At 44.0% G+C, this 13,068-nt stretch overlaps 1 protein-coding gene across 4 annotated transcripts in view; it reads left to right on the top strand.

Moving 5' to 3' along the window:
• EPHA5 (EPH receptor A5) overlaps positions 1 to 13,068 on the top strand; it is a gene marked incomplete at its 5' end in the record, with an annotated part of 195,722 nt that overhangs the window by 42,374 nt on the left and 140,280 nt on the right. The window lies entirely within an intron of this gene.

The following is a 13,068-nucleotide window of genomic DNA, read 5'->3' as shown; positions in this document are numbered from 1 at the left end:
TCCACTGAGGTCCTTTGAAGGACTGTGACAGCATGGAAAGAGGCCTTGGCCTGATGTAGTGGGGCTTGACACCTGTGTACAGGTCCTTCCCGTGCTTACAGGGCTGTGGACAAGGAGAATCTGGCATGCCACTATTACCTTTGGAGGACTGTACTGTTGGGTCCATGAGGCGATTGCAATCTTATCTGTTATTTAAAGCTTTACATTACTTTTCCTCGATATGGGGGTTTCCTTATGAATTTTAGAAGATCGGTTTCTTTTTTCTGGACTGTACCAGGGAATGTTTGAATTTAATTCCCCTATGCAAGATGCGTTTTGGTGTTGTATTTAAAGGAGTATGTTTTTCTCTCTTTATCAGTCTATGGGGGGGTGGAAGGGAATTTGATGTGATGTGAGTTGATTGATTTTCTTCTCTGGTAAATAGTTTAATACAAAGCTGTTCAGGATTAAACCTAAAGACCCACTGATAAAAATGCTTCCATATGTGCTGAAGTTTTCATACAAGTAGCTGGCTGAGGTTCCTGCGTTGCTGGTCAGCATAGGTCTCCTGAATCATCAGGGGCCTTGTGCAAGAGACCTAGGGTATCTGAAGCTCAAGACCTAAAAAAGAATACTTTTAAAGAAGTGCAGCGTACTCTAAGAGTGTATAATCTCATTTTATGTTTTGCTGTATTACATACTTGTTTATAAAATTGGCCCTTCTGTTGTAAATACGTAATGGTTTAAAACCTATTTGGACATAAAACAGAAGGGGAAAGAAAAAAAGACTTCAGTGCGGTTTGCTTTTTGCAAAATTATAATATGTTGGTCATCAGTCCCATCTTAATTGCCTCATACTTGCAGCCACTTAGTAATAGATAACCTGCGAGGAAGGCCGAGGGATTCTGCTCCAACCGAAGTCGGTGTTGCATCTTCTCTTCACCTCACTTCAGACACTCATTATTGGTGTTCGTAGTGTTGGTGCAAAGGATAGATCAGTGCATATCCAAAGCAAACTGTGGCCTTGATCCTTTAGTCCTTGGTCACACACTGTGTCCCTGAAGATTACATAGTTCAAGTCTCTTCAAGGGCTGACTCGGAGAGAAAATGTAGGTATGTTTGTTTTTGGAGAAACCTCTAGTAACCAGTATGTGGAGTGTGCTTTTTGACCAGGATAGTCTTCTTTTTCTGCAGGTGTAGTCAATACAGCAAAATCTAACTTGTTTTTGCTTTTCCTGTGGCAATAAAGATACTTCTCCTGTTTAGAGGGGAAGAAGAGTCAGACTTGATGTTTGGTACTGCACAAGGAGAGCTAAGATCAACATTAGCCCAAGCTGGGGAAATCTAGACTGTCACAGGTGAGGGATGTGGGTCAGATAGATCAGCAAGGATCTGCTTCATTATGGCTAAAAACACCCATGTCCCAAAATAACAGGCACTGGTTGGGTGCTATGTCTAGACACTGACTTCAGTCACCTGTAAGAATTTGTGGAGGAAAGGGTACATCCATTAGTTACCTTTCAAATCCTGCCCTCCCACGCTGCATGAGCAGCATGGGATATCTCAAAGCACTCTTAAAGATCTCAAAAACAATCGAAAAACAGAACACCAAAAAAACCCAAACCAGAAAACTGGAATGGTTTAAACGAGAAACCTGAGAGTATCTTTGAAGAGCTTACTGTGCCTGTAGGGTGGTTGGATCTCTAGTAGTGCTGAGAGCAATCTGGGGTGTGCTTTCAGAAGACTGTAGTGATTTGAGGTTCTGCTTTCTATTTTGGGATGTGGGTTGGTTTTTAAAATTTGTTTTTCTTAGTCAATTGAGAGAACAGTGTCTGGCCCCGCAATTTATGACCGTGTTGGGTAGGAGCGTGATCGTAGTTTGGAAGTGTAAAGATGCTTTGTGGCGATATACCCTTGCTCTTCTGTCATAAGGCATACCTGCATAAACTACTTTTATACTTCACCTACAACCTGCACCCTCAGCAGGAGTTTATCACTTTAATTGCTCTAGAGCTGTTAAAGCCCATAATTGTCATTTGTAGGAAAGCCCTAAATTCCATCCCCAGATCAATGGGACACCGGGCTCCGAGTGCCTACGGCAAAGTCTATTTGAGGGCCCCATTTGGATGTCCTGTGTTTAACTCAGGTCATCGTGCCAAGCGTTTCCTGCTGGTTGGCTCCGAGATGCTCAGTCGATAGGAGACATTCAGCCTTAGGCCATTCAGGAGGTCTGCGGTCAGCATCTATGGCGTTCATGCGGATATCCTATGCGAGTAAAATGCTTTCTGGTTTGGATGTTGTGATATTCAGAAGGATGAGATTTTTTTCTAGGACAGTAAAATGAAACTTTGCAGCCCATAAGCAGTAATACCAAGAAAGGTCCTATGTGCTTGTAGATGCCTTCCCCCGCCCAGCCTGGCTGGTGTTTAGGAAATGTGCTCCATGCTCCTGGCTCACACAGTGATGGTCTTGGCACTCTGTAGTGTAGCTTTGACAAACACCTAAATAACTTCTGACCTTTGGTTTGTAAATCACTTGGGTACATCTTGCAAGCGGCCTCCCTGCTTGCTTGCACTTAGGCATAAGCAGCTTATTAGTGACCATGCTTTGGGAAACATTTTCAACCCAGAAGAGCCTGGCTTTGTTTATTAAAATTTCTCCTGCAAAGATGACATTTTCCAAGCTCTAGTGTCATGTCTGGACAGAGCAGACTACACTCTCTTATTAGAGGTGATGTAAATACCAGTTACCCTCACAAACATATGGGAACTATTGAAATCCCTTCTGCCTACAAATCATTAATTGGCAACGATGTTCTGAATTCATCATCTTGTCAGCAGGGTTCCTGTTTGAAGAAGGCACTGACAGTAACAGCTGAGCAATTTCTCTCACTGGGGACACTGAGGTTGTAAATATGACATGGTCTAATCTCCTTATATAATGTGCTCACTCTCTCAATTAATATAGGCAGCTAGGTAGTAGTTACTGTAAAGAACCCAAACTACTTGGATTTTTACACCTCCTTTGGCAACATGGCCCATTTATCAGCAACTGCTATGGGACAGCTAGAGGTAAATTGTGACTCTTTTGGGACATGTTTATAAAGGACCAGTGTTAAGGTTCATTATTCACAAGAAGAAATTCCAGTACTAGTTAATAAGAGAAATGAAAGCAGTTGCTCTGAATTTCTGTGCTGGTTTCCAGAGCGGTGATTTGGTGCCACTAAAGGACCCATGGTTATTGGCTTTGCCTCGGTTCAGCTGGTGCTGTCTGAACGGGTCCTTGAGGAAATATTTCTGAACATTTTCACTAGCTGGAAAATGCCCAGTTTCAAGTCTGTTTGGCCAATTTCAAATCTCCTAATGGTGGTCTCCTCCTTAGCAGGCAGTAATGAACCAGTGTTGAGGGCCAGATCCTAAAATGCTGTAAAACTTGATGTAGTGCCACTGAAGTCTGTCTTTACCAATTTAGGGGTTTGGCCAAATAATTTCTTATCTGCCCCAGCTTATGCTTTCCTTCTTCCTGAACTGGCATAGGTGAGTTTTACTATAACTTCAATTTTAGCTGCTTGCTGTATACAGCAGGGCTCACCATTGGGGTTTGCATAGGAAATGAATAAAGTTACTGTGAAAAGGGCACCTTCTGGCACTTCTCTTTTGTATTCGTTTTCACATTCAGCCCAAGATGTTCTCAGTGAGAAGGAAGAAGAGCTTATTTTTATGCCTTTAAAGGCTCTGGAGCCCATGCTACTGGTAGGGAGGGGATGCTGACATGTTAAGCTAATGAGACCCAAATACACTTGCAGTGGTGAGGTTCTGCTGGTGACTGGGGGGGCTGCAGAGTGGTAACTGCGGATGTAATTGATTTGCAGAGCCTGATATTTTTTCAGCTGCTTTTAGAGCTGGATCACAAATTAAATACTTGAGTAAAAAAAGAAAAGAAAAGAAAAACTGCAGTGAATGAGAACCAAGCTGAAAAGGCGAGTAATGAGTTCAGGAGGTCGCAAGGTTCTTTCCAAGAATCAGTCCATGCTGCTACTTGAAGAGACATCAAAAGGAGTACAGCTGGTTTTAGCCAGCTACAAGGTATGGACAAGATTACAGGTGTTAGAGGTAGACAAAATAATGGAGGAAAACTCAGTGAAATCTTTCCTCCCCCCTTGCCTTCTTCTGAGGAAGAACTTGGAAACTGAGGACTGGAGGGAGGATGGGTTGGGGTATGGTTTTGTGGTTTTAGAAAGGAATTGCTGCCAGTGGAAATACTTGGATTTTTTTTTTTTGTAAAACAACTCTAGAATGTTCAAGCCCTTCTGCTGTCTTAAATACTGATGTTTGTTTGATTATTCTTCCCTTAATCAACTTTGAACATACCTCAATGCATTTACAAAACAATATTTATTTTTGCTGATTGTTCATTACTTGTGTTGTGATTCAGCTGAGCTCTTGCCAAGAGAAACGGGAATTTCTTACAGAAAACAAAGGCTGCAGAAAAAACTCATGTTCACAGGTCTCTTGTTCTGGATATAATTAAAACTAATTGACATAGGTAGCTAGCTTACGTAGATCAGAAGTTACCTGCTGAATCAGTTCTCGGGTGATTTTGTTGCTGGCTGATTGGCGGTGAAGCAGAGTTCCTCATCTGCCTCCGAGAGCAGTGCAATCAGTGCAGACGTTTGCAGGCACTTTCCCAGAGTGGTGATTTGCCCCCCTGTTGATCAGCTATTGGAAAGATATTCAGAGGCAATTGGTTTTTTGCAGCTGTGCAGGAGCAGGCAGGCAGAGGTAGTGACCCTTGGCTGGTGGGTAGCAGAAGGCACTGTCTGTGGAGGGCTGGGAGGCAACTGAGGGTTTGCAAAGGCGGTGATGGCAGAGCCACACTTGATGACTATCGTGTTTCCGTGTCTGCACAGCAGTTATTCCAGAGGCCTGGCTTGTGAATGAAATGTGTAGCTGATACCACAATTAAAAAAACCTGTATTTTTAACAAATTCAGGTGATGCAGTGCTGCAGCTCAGCTGTTGCCTTCCCTGTCCCTTTGTTTCTAGGAAATGGAAATGTGCTGATGCACAGGTAACCTTATTTTGGACTTGGGGTTTTGCTCCAAAGCAGCCAGTGCTTCTGTTTTTGCATCTGATGTAGGCGCAGGAGGGGGACAACTTTTCTTCAACCCCCTCCACAACTTGCTTGTGTGCCTGTCATGGTTTAACCCCAGCCGACAACTAAGGCCCACACAGCTGCTCACTCACTCCCCGCCCTGGTAACCGCGTAATGGTTACTTGGGAAGACAAGTGCCATCACTCAGAATGTCCCCCCCTTCCTTCTTCTTCCCCTAGTTTATATACTGAGCATGATGGCATATCATATGGAACAGCCCTTTGGCCAGTCGGGGTCAGCTGTCCTGGCTGTGCCCCCTCCCAGCTTCTTGTGCACCTGGCAGAGCGTGGGAAGCTGAAAAGTCCTTGGCTGGTGTAAGCACTACTTAGCAACAACTAAAGCATCAGTGTGTTATCAACATTATTCTCATCCTAAATCCAAACCACAGCACTGTACCAGCTACTAAGAAGAAATTTTACTCTATCCCAGCTGAAACCAGGACAGTGCCTCTCTGCCCCAGGTGGGTTGAATTCTTGCTCTAAACTCCTTGTTACAGATGCTAGAAAGACAGTGTACTGCTAAATCCTGCCTGTCTTGTGGGCGACTTCCCAGCTGGGACTCAGGTGAATAAGGCAAGTGTGCTTTTACCCTTGTGGTGGAGTGGAAAGCAAGCCAAGTCCAGGGATAAAAAAAAAATAGAATCTCTTTTTAATTGTTCTACTGGGAGGTTATTACATGGCAAGAAAAACATTGATGGAAATATTCAGTATATGGAGAATACTGACACTGGAAATACAGTTGCCCCTCCAGGGAGTTCTTTGCCCGTCATTCATACTTCTCGTGCATTTTTCTGATTAAAACCAAATTGGCTGGGAGTATAGCATGGTAGGTGTTTATATAATTATAAGCTGAAGTGCCTAGTTAATTTTAATTAGGCACAAAACCAACCAGTGTCAGAATAGCTGATTTTTTTGGCCACACGGTGTGTATTATCTTTTCAAATGTAAAGAAAATCACTTGAATGCTACATTTCAGCAAAAGGCAGTTGTCACTGGAGGGGGAATGAATTTTATTCTGTAGAGAGGTGCATGCATGTATATATTTAGGTGTTTTGTTCTGCAGCTGAAATAATTAACAAGAGCAGGGAAACGTTTTCCACAGATCAAAACTCTGTTGCAACAGGACTGATTAAATATTACTCTCTTCTTTGTTTTCTTTTGCATGTGTATTTGCCTTCATTATAGGAAGCATGGTATCTATGTATGCGCAATATATTGTGCTTTTCTAATGAGTTGTAATGTATGCTCATAACCCTGATGACTCTGAAGATCTTTCCTCATTCTGCAGCGCTGCTTTTAGGCCATTACTTTGACCAACTTAACCTTACTGTTCTTTGCAGTGTGGCTGCTGTGCAGTCACCTTCCAGAAGGACAGTTAAGGAGTACTTTATTCCCCCCACAAAGTATAGATTGAGCAGTGCAAATAAAACAAGATTTGGAAATGGCTCCAAAAGTGTAAACTGTGAAGGTCATGTTTGCTTCTTAGCCATAAGATATTTTGGGACAGATCTTAGGGTATGCTTTTTAGTCTGGTCCTAGATAACTAACTGATATCTACTTGAATACTGACTTTGTTTAGTTTTAGCATTCTTGAATAGAAGGTATCCATTGGTAGCCTAGGGAATTTCTTAAATTATGGGATGGGAGAGGTGTTGCAGGAGAAAAGGGAGTGTTAACCATGGTGCTGTTAGGTTCCTTTGATTACCACCTTTGACTTTGAATTGCTTGGAAACAGCTTGCTTATTAATTGTGATTTTTAGAAACAATTAAGGACTCTGGAGAAATACTAGGGATAAAGTGCGTGAATGCTGGTTGGCAATGCAGTGAATTTAATTGCCTTAAATTAAAGTATGGCTGTCCCCAGCTGCCCACTCTGTCCCATTGGTGGAAGCTGCTGCTGGCTCTGCAGAACTGGATAGTCTGCCCATGAGCTGAGGTGACCAATGGAGGGCTTGTCTTGATGTCCTGGCCTGGGGGCAAATAAGATGTAGGCCCTATCCCTGGATGGTAATCTTTAGCAGAAGGGTGGCTGCAACCTCTTGAACTGCCAAGGGTCTGCTCATTTGTCAGAACCCTCATTCCACCTAATTTATAATAGTACAACTTCATTTTAATACTCCATATGTTTTAGTCATAATTTGGGTTTTCAGTTTTGTGTTTCTCATTTAGAAACACTTAACAGTAGTTAATGACGTGTTGACATTTCAATAATAACCTTTTCTCTCTGCATGTTTTACATTTTGACCATTTTAACTTGCTTTGGGTTAACGTTGAGGTTGAAATCCAGGCTCCACAGAAGGAGGCTACAATTGTGCCTTGTATAAACAGATTCACATCTTGCTTTTTATTTCATTTTTTTAGCTGGATAAACTTGTATCCCATATAAGGTAAGCATTCAGTAGACTGCAATAAAAGCAAAGAGACTGCAACACACATGTCTGCAGAAAGAGGTGAATCTGCTCCTCATGTGAACAGAGATGCCCATTTATTTTGCTGGAATTTTGCTCGTTTTCTATCACTGAAGTTAATCTAGTATAGACATGATGGTATCCACGAACAACATACGGTTAAGGTTGTATTGAGCATGGTACTGAAGTGCTTCCATCTTTGATTTCCCTCAGGGTGGCTATGAGGTTGTTAATGCTGGAACGAACTTGAAGAGCAAGGCTAGGTGTTATATAAACCCCAAACTGTATACCCAAAACAGATTAAAGAAAAAAAGACAAAAGAGACAACGTCAGGCTTGTGGATATCCCTTATTACTTTCATATACCTGTCTTATCTTTACAAATGTGTGTCCTTAAAAAAAACAGCGGAACTTTGCAGATTTGGGATTTAAGATGACAACTTTCTTCTCACTGTAAATGACAGTCAATCGAGTTAAGGCCAAGGAAATTCCACTCTCCCACCCCCCAAAAATCCACGCTCTAGGAGCTGCAGCTCAGTGACATTATCAGGACAAATCCACTGGCTGTGGGGGGTGAAACAAGGCTGTCCCTGCCTGCGTGCCTCCCCGTGCTGCCTGAGGTTACATTCCTGGAAGCAGGGTGGATGGGAGAGGATACACCTCAGCAGAGCATCTTCAGCTGCGTCTTCAGCCTGGCGTACTTGCACAGCCCACTGTGGTGGCGATGGCGGTGGGCTCAGCTCCCGTGGCAGGTTTGCCTGGCCAGTGTGGCACAGGAGGCAGTGCCGGCTTGGGACGTGACCTGTTCTTGTGGCGAGACTTGGTGGTGTATCCTGAGTCAAGTCCTCGTGGTAGGCTTTGAGTGGCTTGTGAGTAGTTTCGCTGGCACTTCAGACATGACTGTTTCAGTGTCAGGAAAGAAATAGTTAATACAGACCATTTAAAAACATTTCCAGGTCATACAAAGGGCTTTACTCTGTTGGATCTTGAAGGATCTACTTTATGAAGGAGGTCAGAGCCACTATTCCCTATTTAACAAATGACAGCCTTAGGCCAGAGGCTCAGTTGTTCAGTGCCAGCCAGAGGCTAGAGCCTGAACCAGGGCTCTGGGTGTCAGTGCTGTACTTGATCCCATGTGTTCTTTTTATGGTCTTAGACTAACCTAAAGCCCTTGTAAGATCATTCATCTCCAGGTAGAGTCATTGGGAAGTAACAACAAACTTACCATTCTTCTAGAGCTGGAATTTGAACAGAAGTTGTCTTTGCAAAAGGCTTGCTTTTGTACCTCAACTAGATGGTTTCCTTCAAAAAAACCATTCGGCCTGGAGGTGTGTTTTCTGAGCAGGACTGTCACATCAACTGGAGCCTCTGTCTAGTGTGGAAGCTGTGCCAAGGAGTCCATCTGGGCCCAAAGCTCCCTTTCGCTGCCAAAGCCTCAGCGTTATCGAGTACCAGACCCTCTGCATATAGATAAAAAAGCATCCCCTGCCCCAGCAGACTCTGCAGTCCCTCTGCACATGTGTGACTAGTATTACCTGATTAAAGCAAGCCTGCCTAGGGAGCCAACGTGATCTTTACTGAACCCCAGAGTCACGGTTACCATCCACCGAGTGAAATGGCTGCCTCCTGCGTGGTCATAAGGGTTACTCTGCTACAGTATGAATTCCCCAAATAATGTATTAGAGGTCTTATACTGAGTCGGCCAGTCCATTGTCCCATTGCAACGGTGATAAGAGGTCACAGCATTGCCTTCGAAAGCTGCCTGGAAAGGAAGTTTTTTAATTACTGCAGAGCCAAAGGAAGAGCTGCTCCCTATGAGCACAGAGAATGTGCTAATTTGGTATTCGGCGGAAGCAGCCTGTGGGTTGCAGCTTCCCAGCTCCGAGCTGCTTTGCAGACAGCCTGCAACCCAGGCAGTGACAGAGCCAGGGCCGTGGTCTTCATTACTGCTGGGGCTCTGTGCGGGTTCGAGAAGTGCCAGCGATGATGGGATCTTGGGACAGGAGTCAGCATTTTATTAGTATAAATCCAAGGCAATTGGGCATGTTAATTACTGGAAGAAATCCACAGCAGGGAGGAAAGGGTTCAGGATGATGGGGAGGTGCCATGGTTAATTGCCATGGTCCATGGATGCCCTGTGACCCCGTGCTGGTGGGATTTCCTGCATTGCAATGGTTGACTTGTAGCACATTATTATCTCTCCAGGAAGAAACCTCTAGAGCGAAGTGTCTGCAGAGGGAATTTGAGGTAAAAAATGGCGAAAGGCTCAGAGTACTGCGGCAAAACCAGTCATGGGACCCTCTAGTACCAAGTCAGATGTTGCTTGGGGCTTTTGCATGCATATGAGTATGCTGGTAAGGGGTACACGTATAGATGATGGGGTTTCGCTCTTCCTGTCCTACCTGATTTTGGGGCTGAGCACTTGATGCTCTTTCAGTGCCAGAGCAGGTGATCAGCAAGAGACTGATCTAGAAGTGAAATGCATGGAAATGGCTACAAACTCTGCAGAAAAAAGCAGGTGTCTGTCTTGCAAAATAGTCTTTCCCCCTCTGCCTACCCAAAGTCCTCAGTCAAGCTCAGATAAAAGCTTTTCTCCCCTTGCCGTGCACAAGGCTGGCCTGTATTACTTATTTATTTGTAAAGCTTTTTTTTTTTTTTTTAAGAAGAGCTTTTACATTATTTTTCTTTGCTCTCACAGTTCAAGCATGATTTAATATGTCAAAACTAGTTTGCTTAGCTGGCCTTGATTGTCTTGCATACTTCCACTAAAACAGGGCAGTCATCCTTCCAGGCATGCTGCTGCCCAGACAAATGAAGTGTCACGGCAGCTAGGACCTGCTCTGGTGTTGTGACAGCACTAGCATCCTCCGACAAAGCCAGCAGCGGGGAATTTAGATGGGGGTAATGCCTACAGACACAGCCTGGGTCAGAACAGTGCAGGCCCACACAGGCAGATGCAGAGACAAGCTTATGCTTGAGAGACATAATCGATCATTCATCTGCAAAGGCATTTTGGTCTGGATTGAGAGTCTAGCTAGTACCAGAGAGAGAAAGAAACCATCCTGTTGGTGCCTGTGCTGGCAAGCCTGGCAGAAATAGCACTCGGAGCCCTTGCTGCAGGGTAGTGCTGCCAGACTAATACATCTGGGTGCAGGTTTCCTGGCAGAAGTGAGTTGCAGTGTGATCTTGTGCTTTCTGTAGTCGGTGGGGATTTTATCATTGATTTTGGTGGGAGGGAGATGATAATCCTTTATAATATATCCTTAACAACTAAATGATTTCCTGGCCTAGATCTTTATTAAGTGTTGCACTGACTGCCAGCAGAGCATAGCCTATAGGATAGAAATTTAGTTCATAATTGATGTAACTCAGATCAGACCTGTTTCTCAGCAAACAGTCTGATCCTGATCTCCTGCAAACCTCCCAAATATCAGAGAGTTTCTGGCTCTTTGTGGTTGTCTTTTTCTCACCTTGTGCAGGGGGACACAGGCTAAAGTTCATCCACATGTTTCTGCACTATGCTCCATTGAAAAGAGCAGAGAAGAAGTTTTGAGTCACTTCTCACTCTTATTACAGTTTAAAATAGCATGTCAGCCCTTCAAGCCTGCTTGCAGGACTTGGTGCATCATAGGAAGCCTTCCCTAAGCTGTTGCTGCGATGCTGTGTGCTCAACCGATTCTTGCTCTGCACTTGGCATCCTCATCGTTGATGTCTTTGGGCTCTTGCCTCCTGGGTGTGTCAGTAACACAATACTCGGTGGTCAGGTCAGACGTCTCCTGGTGCATTTTTGCTAGTGTGCTACGTGGGGTTTTCACTCTGGTGTGTGGGATGGCTGCCAGCTGGAAACCTGGTGCTTGGGGACAAGTGGAATGATTGTATGAGTCTGTTATTGACTGAGCTCTGAGCATGGCTAATGGCATTGACAAGAGCTGTGCCATCCTGATGGTGAAGGTGGCAAGTCACGCACTGGCTCTGAAATGTAATGTGTTAAGTGCACTGGTAGATGGAGGTGCAGTGCCCTCTGCCAGACCCTGCCCTTCCAAAATATTGTAGGGTACTGTTTGGCTTGGTGGCCTCCCAGCAGTTCCCAGGGCAGAAGGGTGCTTGGAGAGAGCCAAAAAGTATGTTTTTTTTCTTGGTATTTTTTTCCAAGGTAAGACTATGCTAGATCAGACCTTGGTATATAAAGCAGTTGGCCAGTGTTATCTGAAAACTTGATCCCATGACTGTGTAAACATACAGTTGAATGTATGCTCTTACAAAAGCTGTTTATCAAGACGCCTGTGCATGATGCCTTCTGTGTCTTTGGTCATGCCTGTATGTGCAAGTAGTTTGCCGCACTTTGTGCGTGCTGTGCACACAACTAAGAACGCAGTACTTCTAATGCAGCATGTGTGTTTAATACCATGTGTAGCTTTGGGCTACCAGGAAAATGAGTATTTTACAGGAAAAGCAAGACCAGCCCAAACTAGTCAGTGTTTTCAGGTGGAGGCACTTGCTTTTAGGTTGGAGGCATAAAAGCATTAGCTTAAAGTTCAAGAGTCCTTTTTCAGCGAGCTTGTTTTGCCCCTCTGATCGGAGAGAAACCAAGGCTCTGCAACAGCCGTGCTGCGGTTATGTCCGTAGGACATCTGAGTCTGCAGAGGCGTTGTGGGATTTAGTCGGAGGCACGTTGTCACTGCCTGCGTGCTGCTGGCAGATGGGTGAGGGCCTGTGGAAAGCCAAGCTAGACCATTTCTGGTTGTGGAGTCCCCTTCTGTGTTTTCCATTCTGTATGTGCACGCAAACAGCGTGGGCTGTGAATACAGAGAAACAAAAATAGTCTTTCTGAAAGTTTATTGAGCAAAGGCTTCTGGTTTAACAAATTCAAATTTTACATGTTCCAAAGACTGATTTCCACATGCCATTGGGAAAAGTGTCGGGCCACATTCAAATTAGCCTTATTGTTCCATAATATCTTACTGGAGTACAAGGTTAATTAGTACCATAGGCAATATGCATTATTCATCACAGCAATCAGGCTTTTCTTCTGTTGGGCTGTTGTATGCTGCAAATGGTTTCCCTTCCAATAACAAATCCTTGATATATTATTTTCATATTTAATCCTGCTAAATCATATTTGTGATCTATAAATTATGTGGGTACTCTGATGCTGATGGAAAACATTTCAGGTGTCAAAGGGACTATAATTTTAATGTTTAACTCCTGGCTTGCTTGGGCATAGACTTCCAGGATGACGGGAGATAGAAGATGATTTTATTAATGCTCATCTTCAATCTGACCCAAACTGGGGATAGCACTAGTGACATCAGTAGTGCTGTGTTTTACATCAGTAGTGTTTTCAATGCTAATTATCAACAGTATCTCATTACAGCCGTGAAGTACTGAAGTCATGCTGCTGCTACAGCACTGTGAGTGCTTGTGATACCCCAGCACAGATCTCAAGCAACTCCATTCATGCCTTAAGGGTTGCAGCTGGGGAAGGCTCTTTTTAGCAGGGCTCCTTCAAGCACAGGGGCTAAATATGAGG

This window comes from Platalea leucorodia (genome assembly GCF_965183815.1).
Source record: "Platalea leucorodia genome assembly, chromosome: 6".
NCBI classification, from domain to species: domain Eukaryota; kingdom Metazoa; phylum Chordata; class Aves; order Pelecaniformes; family Threskiornithidae; genus Platalea; species Platalea leucorodia.
Note: the sequence above shows the minus strand (reverse complement) of the source record. Positions and strands in the feature narration are given on the sequence as shown.